Source organism: Mixophyes fleayi, chromosome 1 (assembly GCF_038048845.1).
Source record: "Mixophyes fleayi isolate aMixFle1 chromosome 1, aMixFle1.hap1, whole genome shotgun sequence".
Classification (NCBI taxonomy): Eukaryota; Metazoa; Chordata; class Amphibia; order Anura; family Limnodynastidae; genus Mixophyes; species Mixophyes fleayi.
The window spans coordinates 250,552,441-250,579,993 of NC_134402.1; the positions used below are offsets into that span (position 1 = coordinate 250,552,441).

At 37.6% G+C, this 27,553-nt stretch overlaps 1 protein-coding gene across 28 annotated transcripts in view; it reads right to left on the reverse strand.

Moving 5' to 3' along the window:
* Positions 1-27,553, reverse strand: part of PTPRD (protein tyrosine phosphatase receptor type D) — a 1,423,918-nt gene that overhangs the window by 278,695 nt on the left and 1,117,670 nt on the right. For 2 of the 28 annotated variants that reach the window (XM_075209629.1, XM_075209408.1), the window contains exon 1: positions 22,409-23,177. The exons of 24 other annotated variants lie outside the window; for them this stretch is intronic. The gene's annotated coding sequence lies outside the window, so the exon portion shown is untranslated. Of the gene's footprint in view, positions 1-22,408; positions 23,178-27,553 lie in introns of those variants that run through there. 2 more of the 28 variants (XM_075209636.1, XM_075209644.1) reach the window with 2 other exon arrangements.

Sequence of the window (27,553 nt, forward strand, 5' to 3'; positions counted from 1 at the left end):
TGCAAATAATAAATTAAATGTGTCATGTCAATGAAAATCTAAGGAAAAATAAATCATTAAAATATAATATTTTTTAATATCCTAGATGGGAAATGTATGCATAAGTTATACAGGTGTCACAAGTCAGGCAAACATAATGACAATTAATGATCAGATGTACGCTATGCCACTGTAATGGCATTTAAACCAAAGCACACATCCTAATTTTCTTCCTCTTCTCTTCTGGCACTGTCACGAAAATAAAAAAAACAGAGATGGGAATGTTGGCAATGTAGCACAGACATATGACTGATACATTTAATTTAATGCTATAAATTGTCATATAGTGAAATGGGAGTCAGAAGTAAACAGACAAGACAGACATGCTGACATGATTCATCTGCAGATGAAAGCATTTACAGCAACATTACCCAAAAGTGAAGGAATATATGACAGCCAAGAGAAACGCACTCAGCAGTTACTTGCTTTGAGGGAAAAAAAATATGAATGACAAAAAAAAACCAAGAAGATTCTCCTTTGTTACTGTTGATCAACATGTATGACATCAAAAGATGCAAAGGTTAAAGATTTAGCTATGGAATAGACAGTAGTGATAACTGCAATGAAAGCATCAACAAATGTTATTAATGGTACTCATATGGTACAAATAGGCCAGCTGTCCACTAGTGTTACAAATCATGTTCTTTCATGTATTTATTAACTCTAGTAAAAGTATGTAAACGGGTATGGAGTCTATTGGTTCCAATGACTGCATACCCAGCTCTATGCAATCTCCTCCATTGACACACCTCCTAGATCACAAGTGCAAGCGCTGGTTAAACCTGTGATCACGCTTGACATGAAGTGTTACTGGCATTTTTTTAATGACAGTGGGTAACCACTCTCAATGATTCAATTGAGACCAGATTCTGCATAATTACCTGAAAGGACAGCGCTGCCACTAGTTTGTTTCAGGTAGTTGGAGCAAACAGTCTAGAAACACGTCTATGCAAGCACAGGATGCAAACAACAAAGCTCTGGGCAAGTGAATTATATATGCTAATTATAATAACTAATATTGTATTTGAAGTAAATAAACGTATAACAAGTTAATGACTCACTGTTTGAATGATTGATGATGGATTTATTCTGTTGTGTTTAGAAGCTGCAACAGGAATTTCTTACAGTAAGGGCTTGTACACACGGTTGTGTAAATCAGGGATTCTGGGCGTATCTATAAAGCCTGCTGTACACACTTTGGCACTGATAGTCCAATAAATGGACCTGCACACAAACACACGCTTTCTGATGAGTTTTCACTTTGAGTCAAATTCAACATTTTCCTGCAGTGTTCACAAGTGTTAACACACAGGACTACAGCTGGGTACGCACTACAGGTTTTCCACCCGATTATCATACCAATCACACAATAAACGACTGTTAGGTCCGATATTGCATTAGTGTGTTTGGTTCCATGATCATGCTTATCGTACCAAAGCAAATTGAATTGTTTCCTGTGATTTTATAACCGAACTAAAAATCTCTATAAACAATGGAAATATGTCGTGCCATTTCTGAAGTGTGTTTGCACTCGCAACCAGCAGTGTAGGCAGAGTTTAGAGAGTCACAATCTTTTCAGCAGATGGTTATGACAGATGAAGAGCACAGATCTAAAGCATAGTTGCCTACTCTCCCAGAATGTCCGAGAGACTCCCGAATTTCTGGGGGTCCTCCCGGTCTCCCGAGAGAGCAGGCAATTCTCCCTGATCCTGGCTGGCTGTGTAAACTAAACAGAGGGGGTGGGGCTTAGTGACACCATGGGTACATCATCGTGCCGCCCCCTGTTTTTATTGGTCCATAGTAGTGATGTCAGTTTCGGGGCGGGGCTAATGAGACAATTCTTCGAGACCCACCCCCACACACCCACCTGCACCCTGGACCTCCCAGGAAACACTTTGTCCATGTTGGCAAGTATGATCTAAAGGTAAATATTCTAAAACTTACACAGTGTGTACACATCGGCATGCTGATCGAGACTTTCAGTCGTTGGTAAAATTGTTAACGATATCACGTTGGGAGAAATTTTCTGTAGTGTGTACCCAGCTTTAGTTTCAAGAGAACCTGTACTCATTGGCTGTGTAATGCCCAACACAACATGATCATTTCACACAAACATAATACAAACCAAACATATTTTAATACTATAAGCCAGTTAACTTATACAGCATACAAACATAATGAACTGCATCTAGCAACTAGGGCAGGAAGTAGTTGTACTGGGTCACTCATCAATACTCTGCAAAAGGGTCGCTAACTGGAAGAGCATAGGCTTAAGTAAATGGATGAGTGATTATGAAGTGAATGCAAAATACAAAAGTAATTACACAGACTTCAAACAAGTGAAACAACAGGCTGAGAAGTTCTTACAGTGAAAGATATGAAGTAGATTAAATTCCACCTTTCTCTCCTCTTTACCCTTTTCTAGGCTGTACATTTTCCCTTTTCTAGGCTGTACATTTTCCCTTTTCTAGGCTGTACATTTTCCCTTTTCTAGGCTGTACATTTTCCCTTTTCTAGGCTGTACATTTTCCCTTTTCTAGGCTGTACATTTTTCCTTTTCTAGGCTGTACATTTTCAAACAAACTAGCTAAGTATCTTATGTATCCAACAAGGTCTGCAAATATCCAGCACTAGATAAGAGATGTACACAAGAGTTATTTAATCTGTCTTGTTCTGTTTTTCAGTAGGTAAATAGAGTGCAAATGGATGCTTACATGGAAGGCAATAATCTCAATGGAAAGAAACAGGAATAGTGTATATTCCTGATGGATGAACGAACAGGGACAGTAAAAACAGGACAAGCTCTTGTCCACATTCCGTCATTACCAACCATATGCATTATTCTTGCATCTAGTCAGAGAAAATTGCTCTTATCTAACATGTCTATAATCCATTTGTTGATTATTAAATTCATTTTTTGTTGAGACTCAAATCATGGAAGTATCACAAAGCAATAGCTTTGACATAAATTATTTTATATACTTTTTCCTAGAACTCGTTGGTCAGTTTTACAATGATCATTTTTTTCTTATAGAAAAAAAAAGATGATGTAAAAACTTTGTTGGTGTAAAAACTTTGCTTAGTGGCAATCAGTGTGTAATGACACGCACATATACAATTCTCATATAATGTATGTCTGCTTATTTATTACAGTCATATCACTATTGCTAGGGCAAATTAATAAGGCAGATCATTCCAGTAATTGTACAGGTCATGTCAAGACCTGCACAGGCTCCAAACACAATTCCGTACGGCTGCCTCAACTGAAATGAAAAATAATGATGTCAGTAGATATCAATCAATAACATGATAATTATCTACTCATAAACAATGTCATAAGAAAAACAACACTATAGATAGCCTGTCTAAATAAATCATGAAATATGTCTGTATCATTCTTTCATGATTAGGTATTTTATCCTGAACTCAAAGTCAATATCTATAAAACAAAGAAATGTGACTAGATCCACTGGGTTTATAACAATGCAATGCTATGTCTCCTTAGTCCCAGTCTCCAGCTCCTTTAGAAAACTCATATGGCTACAAACAGGAAAAATAACCCCTGAGGAAATGAGATTATTAATGCTATATACATAAGGGTAAAACAATGCTCATTGAAGCATATGTAGCTTGACCTCACTTCAGGTGAGCTGTGCTTTACAGGCACCATAGAATTACTTTATATTTTACCAAGCTTTAATGTTTGCAAACACTATCAGAAATGCAAAGACGATTGAAAGTATGTGTGTACAGTCCAGTCACTTAGGTAGCCTGGGTTAGCAGAGGGTTTAGTAAGCATTATTGACGCAATCTAAACACACTGTAAGCCCTTGATTTCAATGTGTGTGTGTGTATGATCCTTAGGGAGACAAGGTGATCAGCAGAACACATATCTTCCAACTGTCCTGATTTTAGTGGCTCTGTCTCAATGGGCCATCCAGGGACATGTTTGTACCACGCGGGTATTAATGTTGGAGAAACAGAGGTATCTAATGGGTAGCTTAGCGCTTTGCAGATAGGCAGCCCTTTGGTGATGTGACCACACCCCCTGTCCTGCTGCCAGGGACAGACATTTTGGAAGTTATGTGAACATGTGGTTATCAGGAGTACTATGTTGTTGAGAAGAAATCCTATATATTATGTTTCTACCTATTATATCATTTAAATAGATTCAAACCCATTTAAAGATGCTGTATTGGAGAGAGACTGGCTGGAAAACAATTGAAAGCAGCCAAAGCGGTCGGAACTTAGTTAAGTGTGGTACATGCATAGCCAATCATATTCCTGCTTCAGATTGTAATGCCCAGCTTATCAAGTGTCTGCCGGGAGATCACTATCTGATACATCAACTGCCTTTATTGCCATACATGGTCAAATCCCTTTAATAATAGGTTTTATTCAGGTTTGTAACAATGATTATAAAAAAAACAAGTATTGACTAGCTAAAGGGGTTGTCAACTGTCTGACATTCCCTCTCCCTTGCAAATACCACTCAGTGTCTCCAATACGCTTATATCCCATAGATTGTAAGCTTGCGAGCAGGGCCTTCTCACCTCTTTGTCTGTTTTACCCAGTTTGTTTATTAGTTTACTATGTTTGTCCCCAATTGTAAAGCGCAACAAAATATGTTGGCGCTATATAAATAAATGATGATGATGAGGATGATGATAACAGTTAGATGGCGGTTACTCATTTGGTACTCACACTGTTAACTGTAACCCAGCTACCGGTTATTGCGGCAATGTATGCATTAATACAGAGATTCAGAATTCTGGATATTTAAGACAGAACACTGGAGGATTTCAGTTACAGTAAATCTATGTTAGAGGTGCTGGGTAATGAATGAAGTACAAGACTGGGAGCTGGATGCCCATTAAGTACACACTACCTCCAACACAGGTCTCCAGTCCTCCAGCTTTCTGTCTCGGGTGCTCAATCATTCTGCATACAGCAAGCATCAGTGGTAAGATTCAGGTAATGGAATGGTCCGTCTTACTACTACAAAGATAACCCCTTTAAAATGTAACTTTCTCCATTAACTAATACTTCCGAATCCAGTGGTTCACCAAACACTAACTAACACTTGATAATGACAGTCCTATGTTCCAGAAATTCATAATTTTTATTAATGGAACGATAAGGTAATTCTGATTAATTCCTATAATAAATCCTTATCCGATGTTAAAAAACACCAGTCTGTATAGTGAAAGAAGCTTATCCTATCCCCACCACTGATATTACTAAAGCAACAATGTATAACATATTCTGAACAAATAGGTGACATGCCCAATCTTAGCACATCATACACCAATTTTGAAAAAGGAAGAAAATATAAATAATATTTAAGTAATATCTCTCTAAAGTATGTCTTTAAAGTGCAATATTCCAACACGTGTTTTTGTTTCAGTTTTTTTTTTTGTTTTAGTTTTAATTATTTTATGATGTTCATGACACAAGATCATTTTGCTTATTATAGAAGTGTATATCCCTGCACCAGCCATCTGCATGAGACACCACAATTCTTTAATGCTCTGTGAAATGTATACCAGTGCCAATTTATATGTTTGTAGATTCAATTGAAATTGCAAACGTTTCGGTTCAATAGGATAATGAAAAGGTTCCTTGGACAAGGCAATTTGCATACACTAATTTCGTTAAAGTTGTTTTCTAAACGACGCCATTTCAGACAGACCACATTCCATTTTCTCTTTAGTGCTTTTCTGACAGTTGAAAATGGGTATAAGTTATAATTTACTTTTATCTATTTCCTGCTTTGCTTGTGTCCAGTAAAATAATTCAAGCACTGTGACAGATAAAAGCAATAATGAAAATTGTTCTCAATCTACAGAGAGTAATAATGCGCAATGGATGCAAACAGTGGTTATAGGACAAAAAGAAGCTCTACGAGAAACATTGGAAGGCAGCTTCTAAACATCACTGAGATCCCATTGTTGAAAATGTTAGGCAAAGTGATGTGCATTGATCCAGTAATCCCTAAAGCTTCCAGACCATCTTTAATTTACCTTAACAGCGAAATGTATTGTGAATGAAGAAAAAAAAATATCTCTAAATACCCTGACAAACACTTACTGTAGGAAGCAGCTTATTTTGTAGTCATATAGGCAGAACAAAAAGATGTCAAGAAATAGGACCACTGGCAGATGAAGCTGCTAGAAATAGCACTGTGAGTATCATAAAAAGCCTTTCATAGAACGTGTTCTTTAGTATGTGGCTGAAAGAGTTTACAATGGATAAAAATATATGTGCTGTATATGCTAGATGGTAGGGCGACATCCAAAGGTTTCCACACCTTGTATGCACAATGCTTGTCTGGAAGCTTATAGAACAAATCCATACAATGAATAAATAAGGAATCAGAGCAAGTCAACTAGCAAGTCTAGAAACGTTAATTGGACAAATAAAAACGATCACATCAATTCGGAAAAGGACCAACTCAGTAATAATGTTGCCGATAATGGCGATTATATGAAATACTATGGGGTAAATTTATCAAGCTGTGGGTTTGAAAAAGTGGAGATGTTACCTATAGCAACCATTCAGATTATAGTTATCATTTATTTTGTACATTCTACAAAATGACAGCTAGAATCTGATTGGTTGCTATAGGCAACATCCCCAATTTGTCAAACCCGCAGCTTGATAGATTTACCCCAATGTGCTAGTCAGCTAACAAATATACATGAAAAGATTGATGAAGTTTTTTATTAACCCTATAAGTCAGGCATGCTGCCTGTTCTTGTAGAGAAAGTACCATTGTGTAAGATGGTTGTGCTTCTCTATCTTACAGCAGATAAAAGCAAGAGCTTGTGACAATGGCTGACAACTGTAATGGATCTACAGTGCAATTAGGTGAAGAATAGAAAATGTATTTTACCTTCAGGCTTCATACGTAAAAAAAATTCAACTTTGGGGTCTACTTATCAAGTCTCTTTAATATGACATACTCATTCAGATCTACTATATGGATTCACTACTTTTGATCTGGTAGTCTTCAGGATAGTAAGAGAAGGCAGCAGAAATTTTGGTTTTGAGGTGCAAATAAAAGAGGTGATTTTCTAATTATATGCATTAATCTCCTCCCCATGGTTTCTGCAGTAGAATGTAAAAGCTGGATAAGTGAACATTAGTTTTCCTCTCCAGCAGGATCATGACTCACTGTATGAACTGAATGAAAATATTTGCAACAGTTATTTTTTTTTTGTGCCTGTTTTCTCCTGGGCTACAAACTACTACCATATGTCTGTCACTTGTGTTCTTCCTACTGCTCAAAATCTGTTTGACAATCATCATTATACTGTATTTCCAAAAAATGCTTTTTTTTACTAAATACAAAAAAGATTGCTTTATATGAAGCACATTTAGTCATATAAATAATAATATGTAAGCTATCTAAAATATGTGCCGACTTTTATATTACTGTAATGCTGAGTAAGCAGAGTTTCTATTAAATTACTTTTTTTTTTCCTTCTCCTTAATGAACAGGATGAATTATTTTGACCACACAGTGACATTTTTATCTGGTAATTGAATTTTTGGCAGACTGTCATACCACCTTTTTGTCCCTTTGAAATAAGTAGATGATGTTAAAATGAATTTAGGTGCAGAGATGATTCTTGCTATGTGGAGCCAACACAATTCCTAAATGTGCACTATAAAATATATGGCTCAACAGACTGCATGGCCATAACTCATACCACGCATGGTCTGAAATAGGGGACAATGCACCACACTGTTCTGATATATCAGCACTGTCCTATTCTGCTTTATGCCTCGGTTCCGTTTCAGAGTTAAAGCCCTTACTATAGTAATTTTTAGACGTGATTATAGTCAGCACTCACATGTCACATTGAAGAGGCCTGAGGTTTCCAGCTTTACCAGACAACCCTTCTCTCGAAAATCACCAGCTCATGCACAGACCTTCTAAAATCCATCCTTGCCAAGAGAGATTTTACTAAATGTGAATCCAACACTGAAGGAGGAATAAAATATTAAAGCAGGTCTCCTTAAAATATCTTTCCACTCGCCCGCATAACCATCTGTTTCCATCCAGCATTCCACATATGGATGTAACTTTGTTCAGCTATTCACCATTCAAATTATCTGACACAGTCCCTAAAGAACAATAATCAGAGAATGACATCACTTTCCTGTTCCGAAAGGGATTGAATAAAAGTGAAATGCTATGCCTGCTAATACTTAACAACTGTACAGTGGCTTAAGAGTATGGCCTTAGAAGAGCAAATTATACTAAGAAAATATGATTCGGATATGTGAAAGCATGAGTGTGTTTTAAATCATGTTAGAAGGAATCTCCATTAACGGATAGGATACTTGACAAACCAAAGAATTTGAACCTTTCTTGGAAAAAAGTGGAAATATATTTCTTCAACGGCAGTGCTTGTCACAGTGTCTGCTATTTCTTTTTACAGGTTATACCCTCATTTTACATACCCTGATATTACACATTCCTGGACTTTACGTTTTTTGTTTTCAAACCCAGCTAAAGGATTTTGCACTGCCTTATTGCTGTACATTAGTTGGTTGTTGTGCATTCCTGCAAATGTTTAGTAGTGATTCATGTTTTAGCAATGCAACAGGATTAGGAATAGGAATGGATATGAGAATAAGTTTCCTTTTTTTTTAACTGCATCCCAACACTGACCAGTAACTCATGTCAGAATCCAATGGTCCTCGTTTAGGAACTGTGTAAGCACCACAAAACACCTTGGTTTTTCAGCATTTAACTAGATGGCCCAGCTCCATGGCGCCCTAGGCATTTTTACAAAATCGGCGCCCCCCCCACCCGCAAAAATCGGTGCCGCCCCCCCCCCCCCCACAAAAATTGGCGCCCTCCTCCTCCCTCACCCCATCTTTCCTTACCTTGTCTCACCACCGCCGCCTCTCTGCTCCGTCTCCTCCCCTCCACTCACTGACACTAGTGAGTGGAGGGGAGGAGACGGAGCAGAGAGGCGGCGGTGGTGAGCAATATCCTCTTCCCCCCTCACCGTGCATCTGAATGCTGTGCGGCGGCCGTGACAGGTATGGTCAGCGGTCGCCGCACAGTTTTAAAGTAATTTACCATTCTGTGGCACCCTCCAGAGCCCGGCGCCCTAGGCAAGTGCCTAACCTTGCCTAATGGGAGTGCCGGGCCTGCCCAGCACACTTAAAGATGCAGGCACATTCTACTTTCATAGGAGATGACTCCTCAAACTAGGAGTTCACATAGGTTTACAGGTGGAAAAATCTCAAGATAGGCGCTGTGCAAAGGTTTAGACATCATATCAAGTCCAACCTAACACTTTAGAACCTTCCCTTTCATTACGTTAAACTTTTTAATTTTTCTCCTAAAATACTGCTCGATTTAGCCTCTTGTAAGGCTTTAGTTAATCATGAGAGTGAGGGACATCAGACTGTCTTTTTAATATGTAGCACTTTGTGTGTTCCACTTCCAAGACATTTTTAAATTGGGCATAGTATTACAAATGCTCTTCTCCACTAAGGTGCAACTAGATGGTGCAAAACACATTCCATTAAAAGTAAAGGATGTGACAATCATTGCCAGCTCAGAGTTGGTACAAAACTGAAGTTATTTTACTTAAAATTACTTTTCTCTACCCCTTTATCTCATTTGAAAAATCTCTCTCCACAAAATGAAATCTTGCTTGTGAGCATAATCTGTATTATGCAAGGAACTCCGACACTCTGCCCAAATCCTCAAATGCAGGGCCAATACTTCCACTAGACCATCCAAGGTAGCTACCTAGGGCGTCAGTTTATAGGAGGTGCCTCAAACTCAGAATGTGTCACCTAATGTCACTTAATCCATGTTTCTATTGTTCCCGCAGGGCCCCCAACTGAGCACCAGAAGCAAACATGAAGGGGCAACAACCAGCAACTAATTACCTGTGAAGATGACGTTTGCAATGTGCTGGAGATGTGACACTAGGCTATGATCTCGCTGCCATCTCAACCCTGCTCCACAATATATAAATGGGAGCGAGGCTACACCAGGGTGGTGCCTAAGGGGGAAGCTCCATGGGCACCCAGGCTGCACTCGTCAGCCCAGCTCAAACGGGATGATGCAAACACTGTTATCTTGCTCCACCAACCCAATCTAAAGAGTAGCAATCTTTGTACAGCAGAAGTGGCTTACCATGAGGGGGATAAAAACACATGGGGACTTATGTTCTTGGCTCTCTAACAACATATTTGGTATTGCTGTACACGGGAGAACCTGTTGATTGCAGGTTGGGACTGCACAAATTAGTTTAACTATGGGAACATTCCAGGAAAACTGTTAATTTTCTAGGTCATGCTTGTAACATAAAAATGTATATGCTACAATTTGCTGACTAAGAAATAAAATGATAGATTCCCATTTAAACTGAGCCATCCCATCATCATTTATTTATATAGCGCCACTAATTCCGTAGCACTGTACAGAGAACTCACTCACATCAGTCCCTGCTCCATTGGGGCTTACAGTCTAAATTCCCTAACACACACACACACACACATCAAAATGTGAAAATATAGTCTGATCTTGAAGGGGCGGTTTTTCTCTTTCCAATGCAATTTTGTTTCAAGGAAAGTATCGAATGAAGACAGTTACATGCTGGAACAAACCATTTGACAAATTCATCTTGTGCTTTTTCCTTATTTTACGTGTAGTTTGTAGACTTTCCCTTATTTTAAACATGGTCAGATTTTAAACCAATTTTCCCTGAAACCTTGATAAATGTAGATGGAGGGGGATCACTTTATTATTTAAAATACAATTGGTAATAAAACATACAGCAGTGTGGTAGTGATTGGCAATTCATAATACAATGAAATAAACATGTTCATGATCAACAACATTTCAGCAGAACTCTCAGCAGAGAAAAGCTCATTCAGAGTGCTGGCTGGAGTGGCAGATGGTTATTGGTTCCATGCTGTTTTTTCTTATCAATGCTCTATGCTTGGAATTCAAAGCCCTGCATTCCAAATTCCCTGTACGCAAGTCATTTGGGCAACAATAGCATTTGATTGCTGAATTTACAATTACAATTACTGAAAAGTTAAGATCTCTAACCATATAATTTCCAGATATTAGCAAGAATACACAGTAAATTTGAAGAAATGTTAAAAACCATTCTTTCTTAAGGAACATTTTACGCTTCGGAGTGTTTCATGAAATAAAATGAACTATACTTACTGGAATCTTGCCCTCCCACACCCCAGCTGTGACAGCAAATTGGACAGCTAACTAAGGCTATGTTTGTCCAGGAGTCACCAGGCCGCTACACCGGGTGTTGTAAAGCACCAATGGGGAAAGGAGGGGAGCAGGGAGCCTAGGCAATAAGAGTCCTGCTGTCCATCCAGGAGGTGGTTCCTATGTGGCGTTCATTTTTAAAGTGTAACTGCTATATGCAAAATAAATTAAAGGAAATGGAAACATCCTTCCACATCACAATATTGGTGGATAGTCTCAGTAGTAGTAGGGCATAGTTGCCTGTAGTGGGCACACTTTCCTAAAAAGGGTGCTCCAGGTTAGGAATGTGAGCTCCATTGTTGCAGAGCCCCCCAGTCAGTAGTGATAAATACTGCAAAGTGGGTGGAGGTCTCCATCCACTATAATTAACTGCAACTAAAAAATTACTGGTTGCACCAATGAACCTCACAAATGAATGGCACATTTCTACTGAGGTCAATGAATGCACATCTTCCCTGGCAACTTAATAGACTGACTCTTGAATTCTACGTCATTTGTCAAAACCTGATAAAAACGGCCAACATTTCTAATAACTGCAATGACAGTTAGTACTAAGACTAACACCCCATTCATTTTTTGGTGCATTAGTAGATCTAATTTTAAAGCACTACTTTACTTTCTTGGCAGTTCTGCCCCTTTTTGGCTAAGCTTCACACTTTGTCTGTACCCTGCTTTATAGCTATGGTATTCCATGGAGCACCGTTATGGCAAATTATTTTATTCCCAAGGTTGTTTTAGAATTGCCCTCCAATGAGCACAGTTCATCAACATTCTACTACTCTAATTAATAATAGTATACTTCAAGGCAGTGGCGCACGCAGGGGGGGTTTCTGAGTCTCTAGAAACCCCCCCTGCGCTAACTAAGTGGCCACTGTCCTATACAGCAGCCGCGGCGCTGTCAAAGAAGCGTCCGCGGCAGCTGCTGTATAGGACAGCGCTGGCGAGTTTTTTCTTTTTTTGGATCGGCGGGGGGAAACCCCCCCCCCCGACAATCCTCCGTGCACCGCTGCAAGGAGTCCAGGTACAAACATTTTCTTAACCAAAGTAAATCTTGATTTAAAGGTAAACTTTACTAAAGTTCCTTGCTTTATAAACCAAGGAGCAACGACAATAGTAAATCCATAGTGAAGGCAAAATGTATTTTATATTTAAATATTAATACTATTGATATGCTAAATTACTTATATATTATTTTAGATTTACGGCACCTCTTGGCAAACCTTTAGCATACTTTTATGTAGTGTATGAACTTGTAGTACATTTAAATTTTAAATGACAGTTCTCTGGCAAAGAGGTAGACTGACTTTAACATGTATGGGTATGTACTCACATGCAGTTGTGAATACTACCTGTGAGTACTAACGGTGCTGTTCTATTGATCACTTTTTTCTTCTTTTTTTTTTTAATGCCTGGGATGGTGCTTTCGTGCCACTGGGGCAAAAAAAAGCTGTAAGTTCTATTGATCACTATTTTGAGAACCATCCACACTTAGTTCAACTATTGGGTAAATGCAGCAAAGGATAACATACCATTGGTGGCTGTACAACCTCTGATGAATTAAAACATAAAACTTTAAATGCAGATTGTGTGTTAACACAAAGACACATTCCTTATACCATTTTCTCTATTCTCCTCACAACACAGTGTCCTCATCTTTGTTTTTAAACTACTATAGAATGTTATTGCATCTGTCACATCCCTGACATTTGCATATGTATAACACATCATTAGACAGGAAATCCCAGCAGGAAAGACTGAGGACAAATAAAATAAGGTACATAGATAGCACTTCAGAAATACACTACCATTAAACAACCATAAGTGTTCCCTGAGCAAATAAAATAAAACTTGAGTTTTTATAAACACAAACATTGTGATTTATGCAAACATGCCAATCTTTCACTTTTTAAGGCTACACACCATAAAACAGCAGATACATTTTAAATGCTCATGTGAACTAGTTTATTCTACCTTGACAACTGGACATCGCAAAGTACACAAAGTTTATGGAAACCCCTTCCCCTTCTTCAGGTGCAATAACTATATTATAATATTTATGCAAACATGGTATTTCCTGCGTGCCTGCATATAGTATTTGTCATTTATTTTATTGTGTATCTTAAACAAAACTTGTAGTAGAATGCTCATGGACTCATTTCATACGTGTACAAAATACTGCAATGTTGTAAACTTGTTTGATATATGTAACAGATCAACTAGTACATTTCTTGAAGTAGGCAGGGACACTAATAAAAAAATTATAATATAATATTTTGTCTGAATTGGGTAATCAGTATTCAGTCATGTCATGTTTATACCTGCAAATAGTTTTCCTGCCATTATTTGGTTGATTTGGGAGTACTTTTTTTATTCAGTCTAATGCTTGCCTTCCCAGATTAACTGAGCATTTAATCAAATGAAAAGCTTCCATATTTTAGCGTGGAAGCAATTCTTTTTTTCCTCCTTAACAATTCATGGTATTTAAAAAGTAGCCCTCACTTTTTCACATGAGTTTGTTTGTTCCTGGGCCATTAATTAAATACCTTCTGGCTTTGTATAAAAGAGGATCTCCTTAGAAACTGCAGTATCATGCACAGAAGTGCCACACAAACATGGCTTAGTAAGATTTTAATGCCATGTAAGGAAATATTTGAACATACAGGATCCATGGGTAAAGCAGGTGTTCGGAGAGGACTACATAAATCACACCAGCTAGGCGGAGGGCACATCTCTTCTGACAGTTTGTCTTTATAATTACACTGCAGTAAGTTTGCATCTTGAAAATGCCACTTACACTACATATTTTGCTTATCTAGACTTCTGCGAGTCCTATCTTACAATATGGAAATCTAGACATTGATCCTGTGCTTTTATGTCCACAACGGAGATCGACAGCCAAACAAGGAAAATATGTATCTGGCCATTGTTTAATCACTTCATGAAAAATGTGCTCTCTCCCATACTGGTTGAACGGGGAGAAAATAAAATTTCCCATCTGTTATTTATACATTGAATGAGAATAGGTGAAGGTCGATAATTTAAATAGTCTTCAATTGATGACAGTTTTCTAAATAAAAAGAGGGCTGGAGAGCTGCCAAGGGAGCTGAGCACAGACATTTGTCTGAGAGGGGGCTTTGCCTGTCAGGAGCTTCTACAATGGGCCTTGTTCAGAACAAGTGCATGAAACTGTTTCATTGTACACTACCTACAGTTGTTCTACGCGGTATAAAATGGAACATTCCTGTACAGGTTAAAACTGGAGTATGGAGAGTCCACAAGTTTCAGTTTTTTCTATATTAATACACAATAGTATATAGTATAGGCGTCAAAGGAACATAAAATTACATTTTCAATATTATCCAAGAAACATACATACAACAGAGACCTACTAAAGCTGATGGGCATTTCCTACATGCCTTTATACGCTTAGCAGACACACTTTATATACACCTTACTGCAATATATACAATTGTATAGGTTTGTTTTTTCATTTAAAGAACAACTAATCCTGAACATTAAAATGTTCATACATAAAGCGCGAATAAATATGTCCTAGCTTGATTTACTACTGCAATTAAAAAATAAAATGTAAGCATTTCTACCCTCGTCCATCACAATCACAGTCTCATCACATGGCACTGGGGCATGTAACAATGGGATCTGACATAGGACAAAAAGCTCAAACAATAAAGCATAGGATGTCAGTTTGTTTTGCTTGCTTTGACATCACTGGCAATGCCCTAGTGTATAAAACCAGCAGCTTGTTCAAAGCATTAAATATTTACATATTAATAAGAGACCGTCTGCAAAAGTGATTGAAAACACGTCTAAAAACAACCTAAAAATTAACATTTCTATTTTCCCTCTAGGAAACAGAGGGTTTTTTTTGGGGTTTTTTTTACATATTTTATTCAACATATACTGCACCATTATTCTCCAGGAGGAGCATATCTCTTTTTTTTTTCTAATTTCACGTGGATGTTAATAAATCTTGTCTCATATTGAGCTTCACCGTGTATTTGGCTGTATGACTCCCTGGAATCATGAGCAGGAAAACAGTATGCAAGCTTTTAATTGGATATTTTTTAAAAACAAAATGCCCTGTGTCTTTAGTGGAGGTGAAATGATGCTCAGTTTTTACTCAGCAGTGCTACTGATCATTCTGGCACAGAGACAAGACACAGTAAATTCCAACCCTCCATTAGCAGCATTGACCTCACAGCAAACTCCACAACTGGCTACAGGCATTGAACATCCATCACAGCTCCCAAAACATAAGCTTTCAGGCAAGGACAGCTGCAGTGAACTTTCTAAGATACACATACTTCTTGTTTTGTTCTTAATGATATAAAAGAAACTTCGAGGCTCTTTTTCCTGTGAATTCTACTCTGTGGACTGTGGGTTCAGTTTAATGTGGCTTCCACATTCACTGCACTGCATACCATCTTCTTGCCTATTGCTCATTGCTGAACTCTACCACTTGCCATAATTATCCCTCATGGTTAAACCAGAAACCTAAACTATTTTTGTTAACTTATTTCCCCCTTATTCACATCAACTCTTTATATAAGCAGAACTAGACTTTCAGTATAGAGGGGTTGTTTTAGGTAACGGAGGCGAATATTACCATACAAACCATTGTAACATTGCTAAATATATTTTTTTAGAAAATAGGACTGTCAAACAACCGTAGACAAGTATTCATATGTAAATGTGGATAGTAATAGTTTGCATAGTCAGCTAATTTCACATTGCGCGCAAAGCACCACCCCTATTGAAAAAATGCTACTAATTGGCTCCTCCCCTTAGCCGAAATCTGGTGAATGCTGTATGCAGCAATTTTTCAAAGAGCTCCTCTGTTCGTTTCCCTGCCCCAGCCAAAAACCAAGGGGAAACCATGAGCTGGAGGACCAAGGTGCAATCTAGTGTGCTAATTTTGGGATAATAAATACAGAGATTTCAGGCCATTTACCAGCAGTATTACAATATGTGTGGCTAACATTAGGCGATAGACAACACTATAAGATAATTAGCAACAATGAAAGTACCAATAGCAGCACAATGCTCAGTTAACAATATTGCATTAAACAAAAACAACAGCAATTACATCTTCAGCTTCACCATGTAGTGAACAACATCTTCATAAAACATTAAGACCTTTGTTTACATTCTACTTACTTACACAAGATAGAGACTTATATATCCATGAAAGCTTATCTTAAACGTGCACATACATACACAATTTTGATAACATCCATTTAAAGATTTTAAAAGCCAATTTGATAAAGAATTTGCCAAACAAGCTATGTAAAGCCAAGAGCATTATAAAATCTTGCTACCCGGCACAGTTGTATGAAGCTTCAGAAGACATTTGGTTTGCTAATTAACTCAATGTTTTGTTTGTTTCTTAAGATAAGATATGAGCATATATAATTGCGCCGCAAAGGCCATAAAAGCCATCTGATATTATTACTAGGATACGGCAAAGAAAAGATTAATGAAAGTGGATTTCCAGTCACTAAGTCTAAATAATTGGCATGGTGCTGAAAGGGGTATAGGTAAAGCAATGTCAATGGGATCAGCACAAGCTGGCAGGGACTGAGAGAAGCAAATTCTCTGCATTCCATTTGTGAGTAGTCTGGCCTAGGATACGCCTGTGTCTCATTCACGTTGGTTGCTCATTAGAGCTACTAAACTTACAGAAATGCCATGAATCAACATCTATAACAGTATCAAAACAGGCACATCAATGCTTCTCATGTCACTTATTGAGATCTAGTATTACGTTTTCAGTCAGAAAAATGCGAGCACAAAATGTGTGTTTAACAGAAGAAGAATTTTTTTTTGGAAGATTTGCAATTGTCTTAGACAGCCAGATACAGAGCTACCCGTTTATAATCGCTTCCAAACTTGATACTATCAATCATGTTTACCACCAAAACCTAAATAATACTAGATATCAACTAAATTCTAAAGCCACTCTGACCGTGAACCAACAACGCTGCATTTATTTCAGTGTATTCCTTCCATCTGCATGGAACGCATGACAATTCCATGTTCACTTACATGCATCGGATGTTTTAGTGCATCCTACAACCATCTTTATTTTCCATCGCATTAAAAAAAATATATGGTTAATTCGAAAATGCCTATAAAAAAAGATCAGTCACCACGGAACTATCAGAGCTTACAGCAATCATACCACTTGCTGCATTTGCATGTTTTGTTAATTAGTACTAGAGGGACCAATGTATTTTGCTTTTAATGATATATCACATTAATTCAAAATAAAGAAAAAATATATAGTACTCTTTCAGGTAATTGATATTTTCCATAAAGACATCAAATCAAATAGAAGAATAATATTTTTCTACAAATAAAATGAAGGATAAATGTATTCAATACACTGCCATATTTACCTCTATTCAGTTGTTTTGAAAATAGTAAACACAGTAAAAGAATAATTATTATTATTTAATATTTAACTGCAAGCTTATTATTTGTGTGTAAAAAACACTGTGGTAAAACGGGGAAACGGAAATAAAAACTTGAATTTTACTGGTAAGAATATTCCCTGTCATTCTCGAACATCTACCACGGCATTTACCTGAATCAAATGACACAACTTGAAATATGGTGGTTGAAATTCACTTAGCCTAAACACACAAGCACTATGCAGTCAAATCCAGCACTGAGAATTCATGGGAGCTTTAGCAATACCAAGGCTTGTTGGAACAGAATTTACAGGCACATCAATCTCCTACAATCATTTTTAACATCATCACACATCCTTTGCCGTCATGCAATACAGGTACATCTTGTACTGAGGATATCACAGGTTAAATAAATGATCTACTCTTCTGTCGTCTGGCAAATCATTATTACAGAGCAAAAATGTATGGAAACCCAATGAATTTCCAATTGTTTTTAACTTGCACGAGCGACATTATTTAAAATTGCTGTTTACAATCGAGCATAAAAAATATAAGCAGATGCCCTATGCAAGATATTGTAGACCACTACATATATACTGTAGACACTCTGGCTGAAGGTTTACTGACGACGGATAAAGTGTGACCTTCATAATAAGGGAGAACCTTAGTTTCTTGCTTGGAAGTAGTCTTAGGCCTACTGAGAAGTCATTGATGAAACCTGTATATCTATGATCCTTTACGTTAACAGTCTCCAGCTTCTCAATTATTATCGGTTTCTAGTGATAGCCAGAAATGTAACTGCATTTACTGAAATATACGGGTTTTTATCATTCCATTCAATGGCTTGCTATTCAACGAACATTTTGAAGGGAATTCAATATGTAAATTTCTACATCTATGTACTTTTACAAATAGGCTGCCTTGGCAGTTTGGAAAAAAAAAATCAACAAAAGCAGCCATGTAAGCATACTTGACCTCATTGCCTAATGTCTATCAAACCCGCCATGCTTGGTCGATTTCGAATTTGTGAAACTGACACTCAAAACTACGCAGTGCATCTTCGATTTGTGTCTTTCGGATGCTGACCACACTCCTGTTAAGGAACTGGGCTGTTTATTCTTGCAAAAAACTGTCTCATCTCTTAAGACAGCTTATTTCAATATACCATCAATCTGTGTCTTTAGCTATTGTTTTGCCTGCATGTTTGGAGTTGATAAAGCTGACTTCCATTAACCCATTAACCCTTTCATCCCGAAGAAGCGCTTAGCGGAAGCACAAGAATTTCCATGCAGTAGCAAGGCTGGCCACAAGTGATATAAAGGGTGGGAGAAGTTCTAGAACGAAAGAGGCCAGGTCAGTCCCACCAAAAGGAACAGCTAGTGACTTTATATTACATATTGCCACAAGACACAAAGCGGAGGGTCCATTGCTCTGGCTTTGTGGTAAAACCTTCATGTATGCTGAATAGGTTAGCATATGTTTAGCAGTTGTAGTTACTGCACAAGTGTAGTTTCTACAGGCCCCTAGTGGATTAACATATAGCAGCAGGGATAAGGAAATCCCACTCCCAACATTAGGTTAAGCAGTTCTTAGTATGTCATAGAGCACAAACCTGGTGGTGTGTATATTGTGTATTCACAAACAGTGACACTAATGTAATCTAATGACCTTTTGGATCTGCAAACTGAAATTCTCCTTGCAGAATTAGTTCATTCAAAGCAGCTTTTTCATCAAGTATGATTTCCAAGCATAGACCTTATTATAGAAGCTTATTTCTTCATTTCGGAAATGGTTTTTTTTATTGCCTAAAAGGAAATGTGCTTCATTTGTTACCCTTTTTAAATGTACCTGTTTTGTGGTTATATGAAAAGTATTGTATTCTATACAATGTATTTTCTATTATTTAATTTTGATACTGCTTCATTTAACCACAAAGAGCTGTCCTGAAAAAAGTACCGTATGGGTTTTATCTTGGCAAATATCCAGGTTTCATATACAATGAAAAGTGCTTAGTGCCTCCGTGTAAAACTTTGTAAGTAATAAAGCAAATTGTAAAACAAAATAAATATTGTATCCATACAAAATTGCATCACTACAAGCAAGAAGCACAAAGAGCAATGTAAAGGGCTGAACAGAACTGAAGACATGTAGAAGTGTATTAAGACAAAAAGGGTAGCAGTGAAAGTATTTGCCAACATAATGGGGGCAGGTGTTGCTTACACGCAGAATCTCATTTTCAGGCTGGTCTAAATGTGTCTTCTCACTCCTACTCTGTACACCCCCAACAAAATCCCCAACCCCCAACTAGAGGCATAACTAAAATTGGAAAACCAAGTTGTGAAAAAAAAAAAAAGTGGCTAATTAAATCTACAGGCCCCCTCTTGCCTGATAATATCATCCCACCATTTTAAATAAAACAAAATTGCATAGGCTTGCTTCTCACAAAACCCCTTGCTGGCACATTCACAGCTCTTAGATATTTTAACTGGGTACAGTTTGACAGCTGAATTTATGAAACTGCCCAACCTGTCAATTTCACACTTTAAAAATACAATAATGGCAGCTCCCATGGGATGAAAATTTCAAGAAAACAGTCACAAAACCACTTGCTGTTGTAAGTAGCAAGTCTATACAATTTGTGTGCGGAGGGAAAGAGATTTACCTTTTCTCCTTTGTTGCTATTTGTACAAAATAGGCAAGTGGGAATAAACTAAGTGATTGCTCTTGTTCAGTCAATCATGATATGCTATAACCTCTCCTGTACTAACATATTCCGTACTGTGCTTTGTAGCAGGATCATTCAGCATGAGAGGCAATAAGGCAAGAACTTACCAAAGTTCTGTCCATCTGAAACTCACATTATTCGGAAATTGGAATCATCATAAAGAAGCAAGTTAGCCGATGCAACCCATTTATCCTCAGAAACTGAAGAAACAGCTGTATTTGCAGGCAATGTCAGCATTGACAATATCAGCGCAACAGGGAATGTTCTCAGAATGGGATCAGCAAGCCCGTCAAAATCTACATATGTTTGGTCATATGTAGATTTTGTTAGGCTCCAGTTTAATATTGCACAGCTATGACATCTGTTAAGGTGTAGCCTTCAGAGCAATATAAAAATGATGTGACTACAGTAAAGAATTTGCAAAAATAAACACAAGAAAAACAGCAACGAAGTAGTCAGGGGTGATCTTCTGGGGGATCATGCAGGCGTGACAACTTGGCAGCTTCTTGTTAAGAAACAAAAGAGGCATGGGACCATTCGTAATTATGTTTTATAGGTAATTTACCTGGGAACTGCTCTCATAATTTATATAAAAATATCACCATTAGTGAACAGGAAATCACCTCTCATTGCATTGTATGTGCCTCTACAAAAAAAAGTTCCCTCTGTTTTATTGATGCAATAAATGTGAGTGTAATTCTGTAAAGCACTAGCAAGATAAGATTGCAGCAATCATTTGTTTATAAAAAGAAAGGCTAAAATAAACCAACTGAAAAGTACTCTCATGTCTGTTATTCTAGTCCAGAGTTCTGTTACCAGTGAGTGACCAACTGGGCAGGAGAGCTGGACATTCAGTGCAGAGAATAAAATCTCAACTTTTTCATTTGCATATAATATATACCCACGGCACACTGCCAAACACACATCATAGAAACGGATGGAATGCTGATGAGGGAATGCCATTACTAAAAGAAGGGTAACTCTAACAGCACTGCAACATACTGCAGACACTACACATCTGACTGCAAGCAGTATATTCATAGATGTAAACAAGAAACAGAAGACAAAGGATATGTAATAGATTAGAGTGCATTTTTCATGTACTGCTTGCTACATAAAAAATATGAAACGTCCTTGACTCCTTAGTGTTCAGTGGTATAATATTGTATAATACAATTAAAATAATTAATAATATTGATAATAATATAATGCATTACAAATATGTCAAAGAAATAATGGAAATGTTAGATCTCTGACCAATTTTGTTTAGATCATATATAAAATTTCATCTTGAATTACCATACCCTATGCAAGATCCATAAAACCTCTCACTCTCTCTCTATATCTATATCTATATATATATATATATATATATATATATATATATATATATATATATATACACAGACAGGGGATGTTAACCTATTTGAACAAAAAACCTGTGCAAAGTCATAAAACACTATGCACTATGTTAAGTCATGCCTTGGCATTGTATTATTGTACTGTATTAAAAGTACACTAACCATTTACTATGTATCAAACTTCTCCATTCACGCATTGAACAGTTTTGTCCAGTGTATTCACATGTGAGACAAAACAGTATCCTTTCTGTTGTGTATTGATTTATTTAAGCAAAATCTCCAAAGGCAATTCCACTATCAGGGCTACAAAGAAAGCACATGACTGGATCAGAAACCCTGCAAGTAGATAGATAACCAGCTGGCAGTGTTGGACCCTCTCCCTTTGTGCCAGTCAAATTTGCCCTTGTGAGATTTCTGCAAAGCATATAATCCACAACTGGGGTATTGATCAGCGATGAAAAAGCCAAAGACAGAGCATAGGTACTAGTAGGCGTGACATCCCCTCCTCTTTACCCGCCTCCCCCTCCCATCTCCCCACTGGAGGTAAGAAGATAAGTAAAAGGGATAGCAATACCTGCTCATGCTAGCTGCTCTCAATCTGCAGATCCCCCCCAGCATCTGCTCACATCCCACTGATCTCAGTCCTCCTCCTCCTCTCTTGTAGATTTAATCCAGTGTAGATCTTCTGATCACTGTCCACGTCTGTGTGGCTCCGTCTGGTCTCTGGCCAGCCAAGTACTGAGTGAATCCAGCAGCACCATGCACTATAGTCTTCACACATACACAGGACTCACACTTTCACATGTACACACAATCAGAGGAGATAAGTGCTTTGTTTAATACACAGCATCTCTGCTTCTCTCTTCACAGTCCTGAGAAGCAAAACCCCAACTCCCAACAAATAAAGGGTAGCAAACAACTGGGGAAAGTAATCCTCACGGCTTTCCAAAGATAATAGTGGTAAACCAGATGGAGGGGGCTTGGTCCTGTAGAGGAAGAATGAAGTGGTAGCAGTTTTTATTTTTGTTTCCTTCTGCTTGGTGTTTGTTTCTCCTCCGCCGACACTCTTAAATCCTCTTATGTGTGCACGCAGTGGAGAGATCAGTCACATAAACAGACAGGCATGTTGCATCTTACGCTGTCTTTCCTTGCAGCTTGGAGAAGTCAGACCAGTGGTGAATGATCCTTGCAGGCACTGCTTGTTAGAGTGCATGTCTGGGTTAGGGGAAAGTGCTCATCCTGCCAGCCTCTCCCTGCTGCTGAAGCTGCTGTTGGACCTCTCTGTCTCTTCTCTCTGTCTCAGGGGCGTGCACACACATACACACAGTAAGGCACCACAAGCTTCTGCCAGAAAGACACAGGGCAGCCTCCATACCCTCCCACTCCTCCAGACTGACAGCTCCTTGGCCAATCCGAGGAGAAGCACAGACATCCCTGCCAGAAATCCACGGACAGGGGCTGCCAATCCCAGACAAGGAACATACCACCCTCCTTACTCTTTGCACACACATTCCCAATATTCACTCATGTTACACACACACACACACACATTCCTCACATCCCCCCCTCACTTCTTCACCATCTTACCCACACATTCCTTACAGCATATACTTCCCTCACCATATGACACTTACACATTGCCTTTATATACTATCTCACGACACTTACATTTCTCTTGTATATATAGAAGATTTAACATATTTTTGCTTTATATTCTACACACTTTGTAACTGAATACTTTGCAGAAATCAAACGTATCTGTATTTATTTATAAGCTAAACTCATATTGTGCAATTGAATAAATTTTTTGTGGTGTTTAAACAAAATATGTAGGTTCCCATTTCTTTTTAAGTTCAGATCCTCAAGAACATATACACACGCTTTTACTGCTTGTTGTACAGTTGTACAGTGTTATAGCATATGTTTGCATTATCTACGTACATACTAATACTGTTACACTCATTCTTTAAAGATTTGCTTTGTCAGTCTATGACAGATATTTGTATTTGTAGTTTCTATTTGCCTGCATATTTGATTTGTTTTCATTTAGGCTCCTCCTCTTTCTACCTAAATGCAAAATCAGTCTCTATGTATTTTATTTGTTTTGCATAAAATACATTAATTTTATTTGATTATAAATTGCAGTCTTTCCTTATTGCTTTCACACTCCACTTCATGCATCTGGACACACTGCTTATCTAAGTTCACCTCTCCTCACCCCTCCTCCAAACTCTCTCCTTTGCCCTTCCTAATTAAAATGCATGTATCATTCCATTTTCCTCTTGTTGTATAATTTTGGTTTATAATACTTATATCTTCAGTCTGTTAGTCTCACTTTCAAGAAGTAAAACCTTTGTCTTCTTATATAACCTTTGTTTTGTTACACTGATACATTATTTAATGATATTATATTAATTTGCTGCAGTATTACTTCTTTTTAGTATGTAACTTGTGGATTTAATTGGCAAAAGTAGGTACAGTATTCACTTACTACCCTTTTTAGTGATGTGTCATGATTTATATCTTACTTGAATTGCAGCCTTTATTCATGTAAGACATATGTTATCTGCAATCATTAGTCTGGTGACAAATTCACTTTCCACAATCGCAGCTACAGTACACACTCATTTCTTCCCATACTTACACATCCTGCTAACATACAGGGTTGATCTTTCTGGTATCCTGTGGAAATGCACAGATTGCAAACCCTAAATATCCGCCATAGTTTTTGATAAAGGTTTTAAAACTGGTGCAAAGGAAAAAAGGTGGTGTTGGCCAATGTAATCAGATTGTTTCTAAACTGCAGTAGAACTATGACCATTATAATCATCATCACCAATTATTTATATAGCACCACTGATTCCACAGCGCTGTACAGAGAACTCAGTCCCTGCCCCCATTGGAGCTTACAGTCTAAATTCCCTAACATACACACACACTCACACAGACAGACTAGGGTCAATTTTGATAGCAGCCAATTAATCTACTAGTATGTTTGTGGCGTGTAGGAGGAAACCGGAGCACCCGGAGGAAACCCACGCAATCACGGGGAGAACATACAAACTCCATACAGATAAGGCCATGGTCGGGAATTGAACTCATGACCCCAGTGCTGTGAGGCAGAAGTGCTAACCACTAAGCCACCGTGCTGCCCTATATATAATCTGATTATTTGCTATGGACATCACCATCTTGTTTTCGATTTGTATCAGTTTTCATAAATAGGTAAAAAGGAAACATTTTGCATTTAAAATGATATGTAGCCATGTGTGACCTAGTCAGAGCCACCTTGAACAAAGGAGCATCAGCTGATGCCGCATGGGGCATTTTGAAAAACCAATCAACATCGTCCCTACTCCCACAATATTCCCGACGAACTAACAAAATTCATGGACATGACAGCCTAAGTAAGGTTACATATGTTTTATATGTTTTTGATGGCAACATTTGTGAAGCAAGAAGCACACATCCTTATCATATAGTTAAAGACTTGAGGTCTCATGGTAGAAAAGTATTGACAGGTTGGTTTGCATTGTCACTTAAATTATGCTAATTTATCCTTACTGTAATTACAATTATACACTCTTTTGTTCATGTACTATATGCCCGCCACTTGCCTAATGCTACACAATCTCAGCTGTTCTATCTTCTTAAGCTGAAATATATGTATAAAAGACAAAATTCAGTTTAATGGGTTTAGAAAATAATTTGTACCGCACCTTCCGTGATCTTTATAGTTTCTGCATAGCATAACACTTTATAGGTATAACCGCATACTTATCAGTGATTTCTCTCACTCCCCGTATGTCCATATGATAATTTCATAGTGAATAATGCTAAAATGCCAACATTGGGCCTGATTCATTAAGGATCTTAATTTAAGAAACTTCTTATTTAAGTCTCCTGCCTGGACAAAACCATGTTACAATGCAAGGGGTGCAAATTAGTATTCTGTTTTGCACATAAGTTAAATACTGACTGTTTTTTCATGTAGCACACAAATACTTGATAGCTTATTTGTACACTGAAACTTAAAGTTGATATTTGTGTGCTACATAAAAAAACAGTCAGTATTTAACTTATGTGCAAAACAGAAAACTAGTTTGCACCCCTTGCATTGTAACATGGTTTTGTCCAGGAGACTTAAATAAGAAGTTTCTTAAGTTAAGATCCTTAAAGAATCAGGCCCATTGCTTTTTTCTTTTCTTAATTGTCTGAGTAGAAGAACCTTTGGACTCTTGGTATAATAAATCCGTTGAATATAAATGAGAATAAAGACTACTTTTTAATGCCAAAAGTACCATAAGGAATAATTTGGCAAATTAACATGGTCTCTTAAACACTTCAGTTTATTTGAAAGTGACCTTAATTTTTTTTTTAACATTCAATTATGCATCCTGCACGATCGGTGAATCTTTTCATCAGGTTTCTTATATTTAAAGAGCAAGCATAAGGAAACATTTGGACGTTTTCCTTTTGTAATTCACATGATGAAGTGAGGCCAAGAGGCGAATCCATGCCCTGCTCCTGTTTCCTGAAAATTTCCACTGATCCTCTTATTTTATCCAGCTTTTCCTGTCAGACTGTGATCTTGAAGCCAGGCTTTTCAATCGGCCGGTTAGCGCTCCTGCTTTCTCTGCAAATTCTACACCTTTAAGTGTGTCCTCTTTGAGTTACAAGCATGAGACTAAGTTTGGCTTATCGCACAATATATGTTTTTTCTTTTCTTGGTTTTATAAACAGCATGGTTCTCCGCTCTGCCTCTGTGCCAACATCACAGAACAAATCAGAATTAACCAGTCTTCCTCCCCCTTTCTCCCACAGGCCTGTACAGTGTTCCCAGTATCAGATTTCAGGCTTTTGCTGTTGTAAAAATGCAGAAAGGGGCCCTAATAACAGCTACAAAGAGTGATGGAATCATTCATTTATTATACTCCATCTCCTTTACCCTTTAAAACATCTTTGTGTATTTATAGTTTAGAACTTATTGTGCATGTGTTCTGCGTGCTAAGGAATATATATATATGAGTGGAGACATATTCCACTGCGGCATTAGGAGAAGAGTATGGTTGCCTTAAAGCCTTGAATGGTGAAAATATTTATACCCTGCCCAGACACTCAAAAATCAATATGTTTATTCATAATACCATACTTTTGTAAACAAGATCAGTGACTTTTTTGCGCAGTAAGTCATGGCAGATGGCACACTAATATTGTACACATCTAGATCTGGTATAATATAATTTTTTTTATGAATTACCATTCATTTTTATGCGGCCACATTACACTAGGTCCTAGGTTTAGTGCTTGTACATAGAACACTGAATGCCGCAATAACTTTTGATATCTAATTTTAAGGTCATTATTTACTAATTCACTTTATTATTATTATTATTATTATAATACAAAAGTAATAATAATATATCTAAAATGTCTGAAAATAGTTTCAGTGAGTTGTTTATAAATGATGAGTTGTGATATCATCACTTCAGTGCTTATTAGGAATACATGCGTGGTATATGAGAAGCACAGTGGTTAGCATTGCTGCCTCAGAGCGCTGGAGCCGTAAGTATGTTTCTGTCCATGGCAATTCTCTATGGGGTTCTACACTTGTGTGCATGGGGTCCTGCGTAATTTAATCCCACTTTCCAAATGTATAGTAGTAGTGTGCTTGCCTGGTAGGAAATCATCAACTACAATTGTTACCCCACATCTTTTA